This window comes from Varanus komodoensis, unplaced genomic scaffold (genome assembly GCF_004798865.1).
Source record: "Varanus komodoensis strain SLA01 unplaced genomic scaffold, ASM479886v1 scaffold39, whole genome shotgun sequence".
NCBI classification, from domain to species: Eukaryota; Metazoa; Chordata; class Lepidosauria; order Squamata; family Varanidae; genus Varanus; species Varanus komodoensis.
Genome location: NW_025335922.1, coordinates 3165220 through 3185659, shown reverse-complemented (window position 1 = coordinate 3185659; position 20440 = coordinate 3165220).

Sequence of the window (20440 nt, the reverse complement as noted above, 5' to 3'; positions counted from 1 at the left end):
AGGAAAAGGATTTAGAGAGATGGAACAGGAATGGAAATGAGTCATCTTGTCAGTGAAAGAAAACCAAATGGAAGTAGAAATATAGCTCCAAGATCTTGCAGATTTGCAGATTGCAAACACTACAGCATCTGACAAGTAATAATCTCTAAAGTCCATACTTTGAATCCTACCTGATAGCAACATGTTCTGCTCCACTTTAAAAGAAATCCTCTTTGTACAAATTTGGGATTTGTACAACCAGATATATGCAAGAACAGGTTGCCCCAGGTACAAATATGCATTCCGCCTTTAATCAAAAAATACATCCAGCCAGTTAAATAAAGCTTTCAAAAGAATGAAAATGCAGATGGGAATCTGTGTCCAGATGCATATCTTTATTGGCAATGCACACAGAAGGTTGCTTTTTTCTGTGGTGATTTGATGTCAGCAATTGTCCATCCTGAATGGGTAGGAACAAGGCACAGGGGGACATGTGACAGTTTCTTTCCAAAGCAATGCACACAAACTTTATTAGGTGGTGACATCCATTCTGTGTTTGCAAAGCAAGTTCAAACTACATGGAAAAAGAAAGTGCCAAGAATGGACTCCAGATGTCTTCCTATTTTACCAAAAACAGCTTTGGGATGCAATTTGGTTCAGGGCTGCAGAGCAAGGAGTATAATCCTTCGTTCCCCTCCTGAGGCCCTGATTCAGATCTTCACACAGATCAGATCTGCAGTGGTGGAAATGCTGAGCTTAAGGATGTGTAAGAAGAGGTACTTCAGGAGCTGGGCTGTGATCATTTAAGTTGTAGCATTGGATTCCATGGAAAAATAATAGTTCTGTGCTTTTGAACTGTGGGGAGAGAGGTTTGGAGGAGGGGATTTGAAATTTTACAAAACGTATCTTCCAACATGCAATGTATTGTAGAATTAAGTTATTATCAATTTCAGCAGCAGCTGTTTCCCTTAACCTTTCTGGACTTGAGGAAACCATTGTTTCAAAGGTGACAAATTTGTCTCTCGACTTGCTGGCTGGTTGGCTTGGAAGTGGTAATAGCACTCTTCTGAACCTTGATGCCCCAGATGAGGTAAAGGTATCATTTCCATGTTTCCACTTTGGAAGCTTGGAAAGGTCTGCAGTGAAATGAACAAGCTAGCAACATATTTCAGACTCATCACCACAATCAAAAGATTTTGTGGCAGTTCCATGATCACCACCAATGCCATGATCACCACCAATGCCATGATCCCTGGCAGGCTTTCTGGAGATCTCTGGTAGATGCTTTCCTGCTGCAGTAGGTGCCACACCAGGGCAGGGGCTGGTGTGACTCTCCAGAGCAACCATCTTCTCCAGGTCTCACTTTGGGACCTTTTGCAGGCAGATGGATTGCATTGTCACTGCTAGGTAATTGCTTATTCAGGATGTCCATGACAAATGTCCACAATATAAGTAGTGTTTGCTGAGGCAATAGCTTACGTGAGGGAACATGCGGCTGCAGAAGTTCTGTGCTAGAGAGAGTCCAGGTTAGGGAGAACTGTAGGTGCCAACTTAGGAACTATAGACTGTGCTTCAGGGCCATACAGCTGCTTTCCCCTATCAGGTGAACTCCAGATGTTTGGATTGCATCTCCCGACATTGCCAATCATTGGCCATGCTATATGGGGTTGACGGCAATGGAAATCAAAAAGGCACCAGGTTGAAAAATGCTGCCACAGAGAACAATTGTTTTTAATTCCTTGATTGTCAAGGATCTTTTTGAGTTCCATTTTAGTATGGTTGTGCACACATGACTTCTTGCAATTTTCCACTTTATCTGTGGTCAGAGAAACTGGGAGAATCATTTCATCAAATGTCACTGGGGAGAAAAGAAATTCTCCCACACTTTCTCAAATGTGGGAGAAAGGAAGCGACTCCTTCCTTCCTCCCATCCACCCACCCATCTGTCCTTTTTGGTGAGGGTTGCTGTGCTGTGTGTTTTCTTTCTTTCTAGATCTCTCCAAAATCCTGCAGCCCCCCTGCCATACTTCCTCATCTGCAGCCATACTTCCCATTCTGAAAAAGCTACATGGGAGAAATCATCTCATGCCATCTTCCCCTGGGTTTCTGTTGAAGTGCACGGAGCTTGGGAGGTTGCCAGAGAGATCATTGTACAATGAAAAAGAGGATTCCCATCCGTGTCCCTTGGCCATCTCATAGATAAGGTAAACCCAATAACCTTGAATCCCACCCATGAGAATTTCTCAAATATTTTCTTGTCTGTTCCAACATTTTTAGAGCTATTACTTTTATCTCAGATTGAATGAGAATGGTTGAAAAATATGTGGAAAAACTTTTCAGCACAGCACTGCATTTCAGTATCCTCTGAAGGCAGTTATCTACATTTTCCCTTTATTACAAAGAACTGGACATCCCCAGCTGGAAGAGAACAGCAGTGTTTGGCAAAAGGAGTTACTGCCTAAATCCGGGTTTGAAAACATAATTAAAACCTGGAAGTCCTGCCTGGACTGCAGGTAGTTCAGACAGTTCTAGGACAAGCCTGGGATTGTATCCTAAATGCATTTGGCGGCCTCAGTTCAGAGTCTACTTGGCAAAAGGCCAAACTTTACACCTGCTTCTTCCCAGCTGGTAGTCATGGATTGAGACAGGCCCACATAACTGGGCTAAAAGTTACTTCAAAAGTACTAATAAGCCCTTTTCAACAACAGCTTTGAGCAAAGGGCTTACTTCTTTGTTTACCTCTTTTCCCTTTACCTTCTCTTTTCCTCCCATTTTTATAGTATCTTCTCATAGTTTTCTTCGATTGTTTGAGAAAATGGAATTTGAATGCCAGCAGTAAATAGTAAGAATTTGTGAGAAGATGTTGAGGGCTTGGAAAGGAGCACTGACGTGAGGAGGGCTGTCAGTCTTGGATACAGATCAGATAAACTGACGTAAACAGGTATAAATAAGGATCGTCCCACCAAGGACGATCTGTTCTGCCCTGCAGCAGGGTGAGGCAGTTGCCTCAGGCAGCAGATGCGTGTCATGTGGAGTCCCATGAGCCTTTGCACGAGGAAGGCTGGGTGTGCACTGCACATATTTTCTGTTCAGGGTTTCGCCTGAGTGCCATGCCGAGTGGCCTCCCCAGAAGAGAAGCAACTGCTAGGCATTGCCAAGGTTTATGTTTTAAAGAAGAATTCGCTGCATTGCACCACCAGCAATTAGCCAAATTAGACAATCTCTCATTTAAAACAAAACAAAACATTGCAGTGTCCAATGGATGTGAAACAAAAGATTTTGCTGAATAGGACAGAGTAAGATCCATAGATACAACATGTAGCTATGTTGTGAGCTAGGTGTCCCCTCCCAAATGAGATAAGCACTTCAGCAATTATTAAAAGAGTCTTTATTCCATACAGAAGCAGCATATTCACAAGCTCCTAAACACGCACTCCAAGTGGAAAGTTGACCTCTCACTCTGACGCTATTACCCAAAGCTCTGCTTATAAACCCTTCAGGGCTGTTCTCTGGAGGGGGGCACACTATGAAAACAGGCACACCAATGTTCTTCCCATTGAGTTTCCAGTTGGTCAAACTGGCGAGGGCATTGATGGGCCCTTGCATCCATGTCTCCAGGGCTGTCAAGTTCTCCTCCCGAGAACCCCTCCCCAGCCTGTTCTCTGCCAGCTTCTTTCCCACAATCAGGAGTGGGAGGGGGCTCAGTGGTTGTCCCTGAAGTGCTTTGATCTAGAGCTGGCTCAGGCTGGCTCACCGGGGGAGTTTGGGCAACTGAGGCCTCGCTAGTCTCAACAAATCCAATATCAGAGTGAGAACCCTGAGCCACTGCTAGGTCAGCTATCATCTCCCACTTCTCCGAATCTGAGTTGCCATTCCCACCAGAGCCCTCCATCTCCCATGCGCACCTGGGCATCTCATCTGAGCACACGTGCACAACAAGCTATGTCACAGTGGTGAGCCACTGACCAGGCAGAATGGAAAGTCTAGTTCCCTCTTCCTTTCCTTCTTATCATTTCCCTGTGTGTTTATAGACATGGATCAAGGTTCAGTTTGCCTACCATCCCCCATATACATAAGTATTTCCAATATTGATAGAGGCTCTGCTGTGGTGTACTGGTTGGAATACTGGACTGAGACTGGAGAGAACTGGATTCCAGTTTCCTCTCCGCCACAGAACCCCTGGATGACTTTGCGCCAGTCATTGACTTTCAGCTTAACTTACCCACAAGGTTGTTGTGAGGGAAAACCAGGGAGGAGGAAATTGTATCAGCCACCTTGGGTCCTCGGGAGGAAAAAAGGCAGGCTATAAAGTTCATAGTAAATAAAATAGTGTCTACGTGAATTAGAGAAACAGGCCAATCATTAGCAGGATGAATATGCTGTTTGCTGGCCTTAGGCACTATAGCAATATAACAATCATTTTACAAGGACTGCTTCAAAGTTATGGTTATAGAGATGATGTGCTTTTGAAACTACATGTTAGAAAAAGTTTTATATGTTTCATTGGAAACTCATTAAGGCTGCCTGATTTCCCAGCATTCATACTTATAGTTGCCTTCGTCATATCCTCCATATTCCCAGGAGCTGAAAGAAACTGTTGTTCTGAAGTATTCAAACCTGACAGAGCAAAATGGGAAGGAGAAAATATGCATCCAGGTTTCACTCCGGTCCTTCACTACCCATACTCTACAAATCAGAGTCAGACAGAAACAATTGTTAATGTATAACTGCTGGAGAGAAAGAGAGATCGTATCCCCATCCTCTTTTATAGCTGAAAGCTATTTCTCAGCTTTTGCTGTACCAGATTCTTAGCTGGATCCTTGCCATTTTCCCAGTGTTCCTGGAAGTTAAAGCCAATTCTGCCTGTTGAGATAGAATATCAGTCATCTTATATTTAACATAAGTCATGATAAAGTAGTGGGGAGGGACTTAGGCTTGAATAACAGGTACACGTTCTGTACCAGCCAAAACATCCAGGCCATCTCCAAGGGCAGCCTCCCATGAAGCATAATGCTGCAGTCTAGCATCTATCCTGCATGTGCATCAGGGTCCGCGGCATGGATGTGGGTGGCCAGAGACAGGACAAGACCAGAGCAACAGAGGCGCCAGGGCCAGGGCAACAGAACTTCAGGCAAGACAGCATCCAAACACCAGCTGTAATGGAAAGGTCAAATCATAGTCATGGCACAGACCAAGGTCAGGAACCAGAAGATTGCATGAGGACATGGTTGGGGACAAGCCAAGGATCAAAAACCAGGAGGACAAAGAGAGGCACAGGTGCCCTGGACAAGACAACAGGGTGGGAGGATACACAGCAAGGCAAGACACATGAGATAAGAGGAACCAGGTGCAGCAAAGTTCTGGCAAGATGCAGCAGGTGAACCACAGCTTGCAGGAAGCCCTGCTTTACTGCAGCAGCACAGCAAGGCAGTGCCCTTTGGCATCACCCTGTGCCCACTGCCCAAGTGGCTGCTTACCTGGCTCAGCGGAGGGAGGGAAAGGATCAGCACTCCTACTGGTCATGGGTCTGTTGATTGTAGGTGCCAAATATAGCTGTATTTTATGCAAAAATCTTTCATTTTTTAAAATGCAAAAATCACAACCCACTTTAAAAGTGGATTCTGCAAAGAGGAGGAGAGCCCTGTCCTGACCTGGTTTTGGCTCTTGATTTGAGGAGGTAGGCTAAAATTCACTGAACACAAGTAGGTTTAGTTCTACAGTGTCTCCCAGCCCTAAGTATGACCAGTCTTAACAGTGGCAGAAGTGAAGCCAGTTGCCCTGAAACTTTAGATAGTGTTTCTGGTTTGGATTTATTAAGAAGGAAGGAATTCTCTGCTTTGAGCATTTAGACTCTACATTCATGTAAATAAATGAACTTTTCCATAGACCAGCATTACCAAATATCTCTTGCTGAAATCTTGGTCATAGTTCCCACCCACTTCCAAAGCCTCTCCAAATCCTTCTGCATCTGGATCACCTGCTCCTCAGCTGTGGCCACGGCCCCCACTTTGGTATCATCCATACATTTAGTCAGCAAATGTAGTCAGTGAATTTGGTCCTTCTTTGAAACACTGTTGTGAAGCGCATCTCACAATGACTGTCATTGACTGCCAGTAAATCAGTTCTGTTACCTTGTGGAGAAATATGTAAGCAATTGCAGTGGTAAAGCTGATGCGTATACCCCAGTATCCTCTAAGGAGAAAAACTCCTAAAGTGTGGGAAAGGAGGAAATGAAAAACATTTAATCTTTTTTAATGGGGAGGCAGCAGTTGGTGTCTAAGCATCCCCCATCCACCTCCTGCCCACCACCAATAAAAGCTATTAGCAAAGCAGCTTGTTCGGTGTGGAAATTAATGCTCATTCTTCCCGTTTCCTTTGTTTGCAGTGCGTGGTGTGCTTTTGCTACAGATTCCTAAGCACCCAATATGCAGCTATTCTAGCTTAGGAGAGAATGGTTATTTACTCCTCACAATCTCACTTCAGCATTTTGTAGATGGGAAAATGCCGGTAAAGAAGGACTCCATTTGGCAAAGCTGGTACCCATCTGTGGAGCATCCTACAAAATGTTATCTCTTGTGTCTAAAAACTGTGAATTGCATTCTGATGTTTTCCTTTGATAATGGAATAGTTCTGAAGCACCTGCAGGCACATTTATTTCATTTCTCAGCTGCTGTTCAATAAAATGAATCACACAGTCTCCCAAGTGCAATGCGTTTGACACAAGGGTCTATGGCTCCTCTGTTGTTGCTTTTCTGTTGTGGACACCGTCTTCCTGGAAGCAGACAAAGCACCCACAGCTAGCCAACAAAGAGCCTGCGTGTCTCTTAGTTTTCCTATGAATGATTGCAAGCTGTGTAATGGGGAAATCCTAGTAGATCTGAAATGAGGTATGCCAATCTGAGGGCCCATGGAGGCAACTGAGAGTCTACTACAGCCATCTGGAATACATGGTGTCCTGGGGAAAACACCTGAAACATTGTCAGATCATTGGCAACTAGCCTGTGGCAAGAAGCTTGTGTGTTCATCCCACCTACTACAAGGCTGGACTTTGCCACATTTTTAAAAAAATTTTTTTTTTATTTAAACTTTTTTTTCATCTTGCCCTTCACAGTGTCTCAGGGTGGCAAAATAAATAAATAAATAAGATGCAGCATCAAGAATAATATATAAAATCAATCTTAAAAACAATGCTAACATTTAAAATAAGGTGCAGGGAAACACTGGGGAAAGTGTTCTGCAACATACCCAGAACCCAAACATGAGTGCACATAGTACAGCCAAATCTGGTACTGGAGAGCACATATAATTAGCTTGCCACAGAGTGGAACTATCATGCACAGAATTTCAGATGTCTTTCCCTTGCATAGAACAGATTAGTAGCAGTAAGAGTGGAATGACAAAAAATACGAAATTAAAGTTCCTGATAACTTACAACAAAGGCAACAATTTAACCATTAAAAAGAACCTGGCTATGGTAGCTATATATTTCATCCCTTATCAGTGGCACGATGGATGGATGGATGGATGGATGGACGGACAGCATTTGTATACCACCCACTCATTTCAGGATGCTGAGGATCATGTGAGGTGGGAACCACTGAGTTCAGGTCCAGCTAGGATACTTCCCATAGATGTTTGGGTTGGCTGCTGTGTGAACAGACTGGCTGGAACAGAAGTGTATTAATCACCAAAGCCCAATCCCACTGTAGTTCTCCAGGTTTCATTTTGTAATCCATTCTGACTCAAATCTATACCAAATTGTAAGCTTTTTTCGGGAGGTGGGGGGCGGAATGTTTTGTTTTCCCTGTTGCATGAAAATCTGCATATTTTCAAACTTTTATTTTTCCAAATGTATGCATCAGTTGTACACATCTTGTGTGCATTCTTTTTCCCTTTGATCAAAGTACCTTTGTGTACATTTCTGGAAAGTATGTGTTTTAATGCGCATATTTCAAATATACACACGCAGTCAATGCTTTTTGGGAGTCCTGTTAATCACATTTCAAACTTGGAAATGTACTGATTTTGACCACAGAGTGCATCTGAGATGGGGTCCAATTCAGAAGATATAAACTCAGTAAATTCTGATCAGAAACAGAATGAAATTGGTTTTTCATGCATCACTGTGCTGGACTGGATAGGCATTTGATCTGATCCAGTGGAATTTTTATTATGTTCTGATAAGTCAATCCTGTGACAATGACAGGCAAAACCAACTGGAGACTATGGAGAGATATGTAAATATGCAAAGCAGAAGAGAGCCACCCATTTATAGAAGCTGCCTATGTTTTCACAGCGTATCTGTGCAAACCTATCATTGCTGATGCCAGCAGAGAAAGATAAAACAGCATTGTTTATTCCCCTACCATTGTATTTAGTTCCAGCTGCATGAGCTATTGCATTATCATCAGTCGTGCAGGTGTGAGGGGCTTTGGAAAGCAGGAGTCAAGGCAGTCTAAATGACCCCTGAATAAGAAGGCCATCCAGTTTCCAAAATTTAATTCCCGCATTAGAACAAAGAGGTGGTTTCATGGACAGTAGTCAAGGATTCGTTGCATATTGTAGAGGTTTCGGGTAAAGCAGTCATCCAGGCTGCAGGTCCTCCCTGCACTGGTGACCCAATCAATGATGCTACCATTGATAGTGGGAAGGCAGCTATCTTGGTTGATAGCTGCCTTCCCACCACAGTGTGCCCCATAGCCCCATGTCTTTCAAGCAGCTGTGGCATTTCTTATGGCAAAGCCTGGAGGTCTTAGGGAGCTGGTAAAAAAGGCCAAGGTTGCAGTGAAGCTCTGCAGAATCCATGCCTCTCATGCTTGCCTCTGTCTTAGAAAATGAGCCAAGCCAAGAGGAAGTCCATGGACAATTGCAGAACAAAGGTTGCACAACCATTTTTTGTGTCACATGCAACACAAACAAGACTGTTACATGTGACATGGAGGAGGGATTCTGCTTGCACAGCATCTGTGTGGGGTTGAATTCTGAGGAGCAATACACAAATGTTGGGCACATCACCAGGAATTTAGTCTCATGGTCACCTCAAAGTGGTCCAGAATCCAGGGAACCCAGCCCAGGGAAATCAGGTGGATTTCCATCCCCAAAACACATCCTTTCCTCACATATTCCTATTTGGGAACACCTGTGTCCCATGATCCACAGGGTCTGTGCCCTGGTCTAAAAGTATCAAGTGATGAAAAAGATATCTTCCTTAGATCCTGGATAGCCAATAACCACTGAAAACAGATGATACTGAACCAAATGGAGAAAATGTCTGCGCTTGTATAGGGAGCAATCTAGGTTCTGATGGAAGCCTTCTCAGAAGAGAAAAAATGAAATCCTCTCTGGTATACAACTACATAGCACTGCATGAACTCAATACACCTATTGAGTTTAACTTTCATATATCAAATAGTGAAGATATCAAACGTTTGGAGAATATTTGGCTTGTAGAATTCATGGAATATCTAGTGATATTCAGTGTTCACAGCATTCACTAAGGAGAACGTTGGGCTGCTAATTCATTGCAACTTTAAGTGGACAGTTGCTGATGGTGCAAAGTATTTTTCATCTAACTTGATAAGCCATCAGAGATGCTGAGTACATTTTATTTATGATGCCTAAGGATGAACAAAACAGCATATATTCAGTGATTATCAGGTTTACACACGTTCAATCATTCTGGTTTATTGAATTTCTGCATCAATCCACAATGCCTGTGCTCAGTTGGTGACAACATGAACATTCTCCCTGATTTTTGCATGCAGCTTTGCCTAAAGTATGCATCTTGTACATTACTTTCACCAATATGCACATCTCAGATGCTACCTTCTCTAATTTATGTATACATTTTGGCAGGCAATTTTTGAGGCAAGAACTGCACTGCGAATTTGGAGAAGAGTTCAGGTAGCATTGTTCAAATCCACACATTAGTCTGGGGAATGCAAAGGAGATTGGTTGCCTTTAAAATGTGGGTGATTTCCCCCACCCCTGCTCATGACTATATTCATGACAGATCCACAATGTTTCTATCATGCTGACAACGTCCGCCAATTAACACACTTCCCAAACCAGACTAGCAACTGCAAAAGAAGATGCTAATCCAGTCTCTGATGTACCACAGTGCACAGAGCACGGACTCATTCCATATGGTCCCCCCTCCCCCTTTGCAGACTAGGTATCAGCCTTGATTTTGCATGTTTTCCGCAAATCAGTGAGCCTAAGAAATGGAGAAGAGCAGTTAGTGATTAAATTCACCTGGAACTGAGCCAACACATTTAGCAGCTCTTTGGCATTTTGGGAAGCTATGGTAGAAAAAATAATTTCTGAATTTCATATGTATGAACATATCGGTATATAAGGGGCAGGAGAAGTTTCCCAGGTTTAGGTAGAGGAAGTAAAAGAGGACCCATACATATACAAGACATCCATGCATATACCAATGTACTGCCTGGGGTTCCCCAAGCAGGCAGGCATCAAACCATCCTTCTATTGCTTCAAGGAGGACTTCAAGCTGTCCTTCTTCCAGTATCTTCATGAACAGAACACAAACAGATATGATTAATTGGGTGTCATAACATCCAGATTTTTCTAAGTCAGTGAACTGCTGGATACTGCTAATGCTTCCTTTAATCATAGGTTTTGCCAATATCCAGTAGTTGTCCTTTTGGGGAAGAAGGTTATAATATACATAAACTTCATAATGGAATGTTCTTTAATATTTACTGAGACAAACCTTCTTTTAAACTATCTACCTGCTTCCTGGAAATTAATGCAAGGTCAACATAAATGAATTTTCTGCACTCTTTTGAAGGCCAAAAATTATTACAACAGTGCACGGATAACAATTCACCTCCTATCATGCAATGATTTCAGACCTAATGATGCATTCAGCATTTGTTTGTTTGTTGCATTTCTATACCACCCCAATAGCCCAGAGGGCTCTCTGGGTGGTTTACAAACATTAAAACCCCAAATACAATGCCCACTCCTAAACAAATAGATTGGCTACACCATGACATGGTAAAATGATTTAAATGACTAAATATGCAATTAAAATTAATTAACTTTAAAATATTGCTTAAATAAAAAGGTCTTGAGCTGGCACCGAAAAACATATAATGACGACACCAGGCAGACCTCTCTAGGGAGCACATTCCAAAGTCGGAGCGCCACTGCAGAGAAAGCTCTCCTCTGAGTACTCCATCTCCTAACCTCTTTCAAAGAGGGTTCCTGGAGGAGGGCCTCTGCTGCCGATCTTAGGGGACAGGAGGGCATATAGGGAAAAAGGTGTTCCTTTAGGTATCCTGGGTCCAAGCCATTTAGGGCTTTATAGGTAATAACCAGCACCATAAATTGAGCCCAGACTTTAATGGGAAGTCAATGGAGCTGGTAGAGGACTGGAATTATGTGAAAATGACCAGTCCCCAACAGCATCCTGGCAGCTCTATTTTGCACCATTTGATGTATCCAGACCATCTTCAAGGGCAGCCCCAGGTAGAGCGCATTACAGAAGTAGTACAGTAGTGGACTACACATGGTGTGTAGACACCACTCTCAAATGAACAGACACATGGATATTTGGTTCACCTTTGCTGGACCTTATACATAATTCATCTATTCAAATCTTTGCTGAGATAGAGACCATTTTTCTTGTTATGACTTTTTTGTTGGAACATATTAAAATAATTAAAAATTATTAGGTATCATAGGTTGTTTGACATTGCAAGTTTCTTGACTAGATTTAAGTGAATTATAATGTTAGATCTCTAAAGGGAGAAGCTTCGCCTTACCTATGTAGGGCTTCTGTGGATAAGTAACACCTTTCTTATCCCAGAATCAGCAACACACCCTTTTCTGGGAGTTCTACTTTGTGCTTTTCCTTAACATAGTCTGTGACCCACGTACTGCTCTCCCTTGGCATCCACTTATGTCACTCTGGCTCAGTGAAGCCTAGGCTCTGATAGTAGCCTCTCATTCATTTAAATAGAATCATAGAATAGTAGAGTTGGAAGGAACTATGAAGGCCATGAGGTCCAATCCCCTGCTTTTGCAGGACATCAGTTTACACCATCCAACCCAGATGCCTGTCCAGTTTATTTTCGAAGGACTCCAGTGTGGGAAAGCCTTCAGCCTCTCTAGGCAACTGGTTCCACTGTCATATTGCTCTGACAGTGAGAAAACTGATGCTTGATGTGTTATGCTTAGGGGTGCCTGAATCAGTCTACCCAGCTTATGTCAGTTTTGCATGTAGTTTCATCATAAGTTCCATCCAATCTCCACATCATTATTGAGTACAAGAGGAAGCTCATAAATGCTTGAAGGGAAAATATCAGAGATGGCTTATCTCAACCCTATCCCTAGGGCATTTTCCAGGGCTTTTGAGGACGAAATGAAATTTTCCAGCATCCCTTCTGGAACTTTGTTATTAAGAAAGGCCAAATGGAATGTTTCCTCCAGCAGGAAGGGTTTCCTGCCTTCCAAGTAGAACTGCCTACTAGGCTCTCAGGTACAGCCCAGGGAAGCAGCAACTGCAGCCCTCTCTCTTCCCCAAGCTTCCTTGATGTTGCTGTTGAATCCTCAGCTCCTTGAAGGGTCAGGCAGTCCCTGCTAACTTCTACTAGTATCCCCATGGCTTTTTTCCAGTCCACCTCTTCCCCTGTTGTCTTTCTGGCCTATCCTCTGCTCAGCGCCTCCATGCATTAATTTCCTCCTTCTCTCCTATCTGCCTCTGTCAAACCGACCTTTCGCTCTATCTTCTTTCCTTCTTTTCCCTTTGGTTTTCATTTCTCTTTCTTCCTGCTCTCTTCCTCTGACTTTATCAAGGGTACCCCTGCCTCACTGGATCCCACCCCATCTCCCTCCTGTTTCCACATCAATGTGCAAATTGAAAAAGCAAAAACAAACCAAAACAAGAGCATGAAAATTCATATTTAAATTTGTGTTGAATTGTTTAGCTTGGAAATCATTCCTCTGCAAATGTTCATATTATCTGAAAAGACACATTATACAATATATTTGATCCTAAAATACTTATTATTTTAATATGCATTTTGAGCCAAAAAATAAATTGCAAAATTTGCAGGAGTGTGAAATCCTAAGAATAATTGTTTTCCAATCCATATATTAGTCAAAGAAGAGCAAATTGGCCTGCTTGCTTTAAAATGTAGAAGTGAGGTCCCCTTTTCCTTGGGTACCTCTGTATATCACTGAATTTCAGAGAAAAAAAAATGCCACATAGCACAGGAGCTTCTGTTTTAAGATAACCAAAGTCCCATTGAGCTCACAGAACTAGCTTCATGGTCCTTTGGAACCTAGCCATCTGGTGATGAAGGCTGTGATAATGATGGTTGCTGACTAATCCTATGGCCTCTAGGCAATGTCTAGGAAGGCATAGGACAAGCTGGATTCCCTGATCTGAAGAGCTCTGCCCTTGAGGCAGGGGATCCACATTTTGATCCCCCACCTGCCATTCACAGCTAGCATGGAAAGTACCTTGCAAAGTCAGAAAACTGCTGCTTCTCCAAAGTCAGAAAACTGACCTCAGAGAAGAACTAAAGCAGCAGTGAGGTAAGAGGCTGCAACTGCCAGGATATAAGGTGCTGCGATGACACTCCAGCCACCTTCTTTTCTCCTCTGAAGTATCACAGCCAAAACCAGCATGGAGCTCAATGGCAGAGACCACCTCCACTCCTTCCCCCACTCTGCACTGGATGCTTATAATCTGCTGCATCAATAGCTAACAGGAATTAAGGGTACAGCCCATAGGACTGCTCCCTTATTAGCTTTACCCTGTATTTGCCTAAGACACATCAGCTAGATTGCCTCCCTGTTCTACCCTCACAACAACCTTGTGAAATACATCGAGCTTGTGGCTGAGTGAGCATTTGAAACCCTGCCTGTTCAGTCTAACTCTAACACTCTAATGATGGCACCATGCTGGTTCCTGCATACATTCCTTCAGTTAATGAAAAGTTTGCTTTTAATTTGGACTCGAGCTGATCTCCCACTGGGGAAATTCTGCCTGGCTCTGTTGCTCCCAACAAACACATTCCAACATCATGTAATAATGCTATTGCCACACAACGGCCACTTCCTTAACATTCAGTGTAGTGTTTCTGTGGTGCTATGGTACATGTGGAAGGCACTAGCACAGCCTTCCCCAACTTGCTGCTTTCAGCTGCCTTGGACTACAGTTCCCATCATCCCCAAGCAGCAAGAGGAAGGCTGACTTAAATGAGAAGAAAAACTCCACTGAGGCCAAGCTTCCTTTCTCCATCAGGTTGAGGAAAACTACATTACACTATAAAGAATGGAAGACAGGCATGGAATATGCTGTTGTTTAGCTAAACTGGACTCTATTAGCATTTAAATTCTTAGAATACTTAATAACTACATATCTAACAACTAATAACAACAATAATTTGATTTCTGCCTGTGAAATGAGAGCCGGCAATCAGTGATGCATGGACTTCTAAATACAGAGAGCCGGGGAGTAAACCGTTGTTTGCAAATTATAAAGAGCCTGCCTCATTAGCTCAGAGCCATCTCATCATGTACCTACTCCATCTGTCCCCTTCACCCTTCTGCTCCCACCCCCATTAGAAGCTACATGAGTCAGGGACAAGTTATTATGTACAAGTATCTGTTTTCTTTAGCAGAACTGCCATGCTGTTCCCAAAGAAGCAGAAAGAATGACTGTCCATGGGCATGGTGGCCATCAACCACAAAGGACACTGCATGGACCAAAAGGCAATCCATCTTGATTTGCTCAAATGAGCTTCTTGCATAACTGCTTCCTCAGAAGTCAGTACAATGGAGAGCAACAGCATTATGTAACCCATAAATAATCATTTTCATCATGATCTTCATTCCATGCCCTGTTAGAGTCAAGCTTTGCAGTACATTGCTGTTCCCTGAAAGAAAAATCATTCAGAACCCCCTGCATCCATTCTTTTTACAGCATGATTATCAGCACAAGCTTTGCACTGACTAATTTTATGATCATTTCAAACACTGAAGGGCAGCAACTTTTCATCTCAGCCCTGCTGTAGAGGTTGAGCATTTTCACATCTCTTGTATACTCTAGGGAAACAGCAGATTCAAATGAGTTCAAATTTCTATAAAACTTTCTCATGGATTCCACAGGAGGAAATCTTTTCCAAGCTGCACGGATTCTGCAGAGTGCGATTTTTGTTTGTTCATTCGTTTGTTTTACTTTTGCAAGGATTAGCACTAATTCACACTTGCAACACTGAACACATGATTTTTTTAATGCACATTATCATTAATGCACACTGGTGCTAACACACACTTGCTGATGCACTTTAACATTAATATATGCTTGTGCAAATGAAACAAAATTCTTGCACATCCCTAAAAATATCATTTTCTGTCAATGAGTGGAGAGTTCAAGAAAAGATGTTTGACAATCTGTGAATCACCAACAGAACAGATTCATATCAATATGTGCATCCTAATATAGTGCATATGTGATAAGAGTGTTTCCTTCTATTTGCAATCAGTTTGCAATCTGGCATAAGACAGTCTTTCCCAACCTCCAGATGTGTTAGACTACAATTCCCATAAACCCCCACAATATCACAGATGATTAGTTATCATCTGAAGGACATCAGGTTGGATATGGCTGATCTAAGGTAGTCACCTCTGGAAAATATCTCTGGTAATCATATATTGCAATCTCCCTGAATTGCATCCAATCCTACACTCACAGAATGGAAATTCCCCACAGGAGGGTCATGTGATTCTGACAAGCCTCTCCTGAGGTTCAGTGAGGCTGCAGTTGGAAGGGGAATCACATACAATTGAGCTGAGCTCTTACACAAATGATCTACCATGGCCAAATACCCCTTGCTTCCTTATTCTAGGCCTTTCTTGGCAGTGCTAGAGCACAGAGGATGAGATGGCATGTGTTGAGGTTCTGTACATTCCACCTTGCTCCCATTCTCAACTGCAAGCTTTTTCTTGTGGTCCATATGGGAAAAGTGAGTATTTGGGTGCAAATTCTTTTAGAGCACACACCCAATTGCCTACTTTTCCTCAAGTGACTGAAGTGTGAACATGCATTTTCCCTCCCAAGATCTGCATTTTTAAAGTGTGCATTTTCCAAATGTGTTTTCAAGCTTGAGAACAGAAGAACTTTGTCAGAAAAATGCAGTTGTGTTCATATCAGGAGACATGAACCCGGCAAATTTTGATGCTGGAAACTCTCCTATGTCATCAAGAGCTGTGAAGCATTGTGAGAGATCTGGCAGTCCAACTCCAAAGTGTCGGAAGTAACTCAGAAAATTCCATATGAAAGAAAAGTTTTGTTGTGCTTGGTAAGCCCCACTGTCTCTAAGTCTTTTGAAGCTTAGGCCTTCCCACCAAGAGTGCTGCTTGTGAACATCTGCACACTTTTGTGGCCTGTGGATGGGGCAGAGAAGTTGGATTCACATTCTTCACCCTGCACTGTATATACCTCACCGTGAATATGAATTCTCCTTCACAAGATTGCAATGGCTGTGGCCTGTTTCCAGCTACTGCAAGGAGCCCAAGTCAGGATAGCAGCTGTTACCAGTTGCCACATCCTTACGGAGAAAGAACAAAAACTTTCCTACCAACTCTCAATGTGTGAACAGAACCCAGATGATGGTGATATGAACACATCAATACAGCTGTCAGTGTTTACTATGAAGACACCATCTTGGACTTTTAGTGTTTCCTTATTTATTACCACTAAATAAGTGTTATGCAATATTAGGATTGCACAGTGAAGCACCAAATTCTATGACAATGAGATGTGCAAGTTTGATCACATAGCCATAAATCTACCCTCTTTAATATACCAAATGTGTCTCACATAATGCAATAGATGTATGTATGGGGGGATCTTAAGATAACTTCAGAGTGATATTTCTATAACCTTAAATATCCCAGTGGTTTTTGCTTTGCTTTTGTTCTCCAAAATGTATATACAATTTACATCCACCCTTTCTAGCATTGAGAAAGGATGAGTGCACAGGAAGTAAAGCTGACATACTAAAGCAGACACAATTTGCATTAGGTGAATGAAAGAAGTCCTTTCTGCAGGGGGTTAATTTCATCAAGCAAATAACAATATTGGTAACAAAATTAGTCTGAGATCCATGTCAACCACCTTCAGGTTTGTTGCTTGTTTGTCTGTCTGTTTGTCTGAGTGGGGCTATGTTCCCCAATGCAATGCATCTGATCTTGCCACATCTCATTTTCCAGGTTGGAGCCCAAGGCAAAGCGAGATACAGAACAGAAAGCAAAGTCAGGACCATGGAGAATTCCCAAGATAGCAAAATTCCAGAATTAAGAGTCTCTCCAGGAGTCCCAATTCATGCAAACACCATGGCTCATTCACCATACCCCACATATGATGGTAACATGTTGCAGGGACTTGCATAATTGCCCTTGGTGTTCTGGATTGTCAGGGTTGAAAAGCCCCCGGCATGCATGCTGGGCCAGGGGACAAGTAACCCCTGGGCAGCACAGCTGCAGAATATAAAAGTCAAGGAGCACACCTGATGCACCAGAATATCAGCTGTGTGCAGTCTAACCTCTAAATGCAGTCCTGGGCATTCTAGAAGGACAGTGCTAGATTTCAGGACAGGGCCTATAATGAACTTCATTACTGAAGCATCTACTTCCCAGCAGAATGCCTAATTCTCAGAAACACTGAATTCTTAATCTCCCCCCCCCATCCCACTCCAAGGTGTTATGTCAAAAGGAAAAAAAGCTACCACTTTTTCCAGCTTTAAATGTGTCGCTTATTTTATTAGACATCCCTTTGTTTTCTCTGTTATATGAGAGGGTGTACCTGATTTAGCTTTTCAGTGCCATTCATTATTTTTATGCCCCTCTTCTGTCTCCGTGCTAATCTAAACAGCCCTAATCTTTTCAGTCTCACCTCTTCCAGGACTCCTTCAGTGCCCCTAATCATTTTCATTGCCTGCCTCTGACATTCCATTTCAGAGTTCTCTTTATTTTTGGCAGGAAAAGGCAAAGAAGGCCAGGTTGCCTGGACCTGATACCCGTATTCCCAGTAAGGGTGCAGCACTGATTTATGTGATTATGCTCTATTTACAGTATTACTTTTTCTTCTCTTGTCTAGCAGTTGGTTTGATTCTGTTTACTTATTGGAAAGCTTCATTAAGCAGACCACAATGATATCCAGGTTAGATCTCTATAAACTTGCGCTCGCTCGCTCTCTCTCTCTCTCTCTCTCTCTCTCTCTCTCTCACACACACACACACACACACACACACACACACACATGGGGGAGTGGGGATGTGCAGACATTACACAATTATTTAGGCTAGCTCAGCTAGGGAAGAATGCTGGGCAATTCCAGAAGGACCTAAGAAAGTTAGATAATTGGGCCACACAATGGCAGATTTAATTCACTCTTGGCTTATGAAATGTAATGTGTGTCCAAAGGAATTTGAATTATTTATCCATATTACAACCCAGCACTATTCCTGCAGCAACCCACCTCCTTATCTCCCTTTCCGGTATTCTCAGGTCTTGTAGCTTTACTGGATACAAAGCTAACCCTTTGCTATTGCTTAGCAACAACTCACTGCTAAGCCTCAGGCTGCTGTTTTCCTGTATTTATAACTGGCCAGGAAGACAATGGAAGAATGTTCTTCTGCAGAAGCCATTTTGGGGACTTGGCAAATATGCTTTGAGCTATGGGGTGGCCCATGAAGCCCATCAGAAGGCGCTGTGAGGATATGTCTTTAACCCTACAGCTACTACTGCAGCCAAAATAGGTATGGAAGAATGCCAGTTTTCTTCTGTTTTTCATTCTCCCAATTTTAAATTCACTTCAAGATTTTCTTCAGTCTTAAATTTGTCTCATCCTGACCTTTGGGATCTTTTAATGCGAGTACACATGAAAATCCCTAAACTTTCTGTGTACATTTCTCTCAATATATTTTGCCCAATACATGTGCTTCTTGCCAGCAATATTCCAAAGATACTGCATATTGAATAATATTTTCCCTAATATACAGATATTTGCATATTTGATTGGAGAACACCATAACTAAAAAAGTGAGAAACTCAAAGTTTCTCTGGCCTGGATGCTGCACCACCGAGACTGGTGAGGGTGCTGCGGGAGTGCTAGAGATGTGGACGGACCCTTTGGTTTGCCTGTCTGGATGCCCTGATGGTGAGGGTGCCTTGTTATTTTTCCTTCACTTGCCCCTTGGCTTGTATTTATTTATTTATTTATTTAAACCATTTTTATGCCACCCCATTTGCAAAAAGCCTCGGGGTGGCTTACAACGTTAATAAATAAACATAAATAAACAGTTAAAAAACTGGAAACATCTCAGCATGTACATAAAAACCCAATAAATATAATTCATAAATTAACAATTAAAATAACTTTTAAATAAAAAGGTCTTGGTCTGGCGCCAAAAAACAAATAACAATAGCGCCAGGCGGACCTCTCTGGGGAGTGCATTCCATAGGTGGGGTGCCACCACAGAGAAGGCCCTCCTCTGGGTACTCACCCTCCTAATATCTTTCACAGAGGGTTCCCGGAGAAGCGCCTCTGCTGCCTATCTCAAGGGGCGGGAGGGCATATATGGACGCAAGCGTCCCTTTAGATAACCAGGTCCCAAGCCATTAAGGGCTTTATAGGTGATAACCAACACCTTGAATTGGGCCTGGACTTCAACAGGGAGCCAGTGAAGCTGGCAGAGAACTGGGGTTATATGAGAACAATGCCCAGTCCCCATCAGTAACCTGGCAGCTCTATTCTGCACCAATTGAAGTATCTGGACCGTCTTCAAGGGTAGCCCCACGTAGAACACGTTACAGAAGTCTAAACAGGAAGTTACCAGTGCATGTGTCACTGTCGCCAGGCAATCGTTCTCCAGGTAGGGATGCAACTGATGCATCAGCCGAAGTTGAAGGAAAGCGCTCCTCACCACTGCCATCACCTGAGCTTCTAATGACAGCTCAGGGTCGAGGAGCACTCCCAAGCTGCGAACCTTGTCCCTAAGAGGAAGTGCAACCCCATTCAGGACAAGGTCCAGGTCCCCCCGCCCCGAAGCCCGAACCACGTACCAACAGGATCTCCATCTTGTCTGAATTGAGCTTCAGTTTATTGGCCCTCATCCAGCCCATTACCTCGGCCAGGCACCAGTTCAGTAAAGCCACTGCCTCACCTGGATTGGTTGAAAATGAGAGGTAGAGCTGGGTATCATCAGCATACTGATGATTCCACAGCCCACACCTCCTGATGACCTCTCCCAGGGTTTTCATGTAGATGTTGAATAGCAAGGGGGACAAAATGGACCCCTGTGGAACTCCATGGCATAACTGCCATGGCGCAGAGCCATAGTCCCCCACCACCACTTTCTGGAATCGGCCATTGAGATAGGAGTGGAACCACTGCAAAGCAGTGCCCACAACTCCCAATCCC